The sequence below is a fragment of the Octopus bimaculoides genome, chromosome 2 (assembly GCF_001194135.2).
Source record: "Octopus bimaculoides isolate UCB-OBI-ISO-001 chromosome 2, ASM119413v2, whole genome shotgun sequence".
NCBI lineage: Eukaryota > Metazoa > Mollusca > Cephalopoda > Octopoda > Octopodidae > Octopus > Octopus bimaculoides.
This window is the reverse complement of record NC_068982.1, coordinates 150,835,862-150,837,895: the sequence shown is the minus strand read 5'-3', so window position 1 is coordinate 150,837,895 and position 2,034 is coordinate 150,835,862.

Here is a 2,034-nt window from a genome sequence, read left to right as displayed (position 1 = left end):
ATTATAGGGCAGCAAAAAAAATTTTAGAAATTTTATTTACCACCAGTGGTCTAGTGAGAATAAAAATCAGTCAATAGACTATATATTATTCATTTAAAATACAGAGATGCCTATAATAGGACATCTGACCCGCTAGAAAGAACAGCAAAAAACTAATTATATAATTATATATGTATGTGTATATATATATATATATGTGTGTGTGTGTGTGTGTGTGTTAACTTTCATTGTTATGTACTTGTCAAAGATTGCTGTAAATACTCCTTACAGAAGTAAATCATTGATGGAAGTTTCCTCAGAGAAATGTTTGTTTTTCTTTTTAATTTTTAATTTTTGTGTTCTACCATATACTTTTGACAAACAAATTCCATACCCATTTCAATTCACAATCAGAACTTCTTTTTCAGCATTTCTTATACAAAGTATAAATGTTTCTCAAAAATTATAAAGTTTTGAAATAATATAAGAAATCATTTATCAGATGATTGCAAATTTGGTGTCAGAACAGTCTCCCAGTCTGGTCCTAGATGAAGGTTTAGGAATAAATTAGAAGCACTTCTCATATACAGTTCTATATTTAAGAGATGAGGAATTATGTACATTATTTACATTTGATGGATATTTGTCCTCATCTTGTTTGGTTTTAACACAACATTTCGGCTGATATACCCTCCAGCCTTTATCAGGTGTCTTGGGGAAATTTTGAACCTGGGTTCTCATTCGTAAGGTATTTTTTGGTGTTGTTGTTGCTATTATTATTATTATTATTATTATTATTATTATTATTATTATTATTCAGGTCACTGGCTGGAATTGAACTCAGAATCTTGGGATTAATAGCCCGCGCTCTTAACCACTACGCCATATGCCCATGGGCATATGGCATAGTGGTTAAGAGCGTGGGCTACTAGAGGATATGGTGTAGTGGTTAAGAGCGCGGGCTACTAATCCCAAGATTCCAAGTTCAATTCCAGGCAGTGACCTGAATAATAATAATAATAATAATAATAATAATAATAATAGTAATAACATCAAAAAATACCTTAGGAATGAGAACCCAGGTTTGAAATTTCCCCTAGACACCTGATGAAGCCTGGAGGGTATATCAGCTGAAACATTGTGTTAACAACAAACAAGATGAGGACAAATATCCGTTAAAATGTAAATAATGCACTTTTCATATATTTTGAAAAAGGACCCGCACACAGTATTTTCCTTCCTCTATCAAAAATCTGAAGGTATAAATATACATTCCATGAGCAATGCATTGAGTACGTAGCGTGAATGTGTAAAAAGCCATTATCTGCTGTGCAAATTTACTTTCTTCTCAATTCTCATCTTATAGAAGGCAGTGTAGAGATAGAATATCATAACTTCAAATGTCTTCATAACATTGCTTTAAAATTAATTCTGTTAAGTTTTGAGCGTAACTCAGCAGCAGGTTTGCTTTATGACAGATACATGCTTGTAACAAATTTAGAACTGAAGGTTCTGTGGAGCTCAAATGCTAAATAGGTTAACATAACATTTCACTCATCTCCAAGACTGTTTAGAAAAGTACCTAACTGACTAAAAAATACTGGATGTTAGATATAGAAGGTAAGTTATTGGTATTTTATATACAAAGCTGTTTTGAGCAACAGACTTGCTATTCATTCATAAGGTTGTTTTATTGCTGTGGGAAAGACAAAAGAGAGTTTGCTGAAGGTTGATAAGTTTTGTTGCCTTGAAGAACCCATTCTCTGTATATAAAGGATTGAAAACTGCAAGGTAAAACAATATATCTTCAAAATTCTTTGTATCAAGTTCTGCCTTAAATTCTTTGTATGTATGTGTGTGTATATCTGTGTATATTATTTATTTCTACTAATATCTCCATCTCATCCAAAAGATAATGTATTTAACATCATCATCATCATCGTCTTGTAACGTCCGCTTTCCATGCTGGAATGGGTTGGACAGTTTGACTGAGGACTGGTGAGCCAGATGGCTGCACCAGGTTCCAATCTGATCTTGCAGAGTTTCTACAGCTGG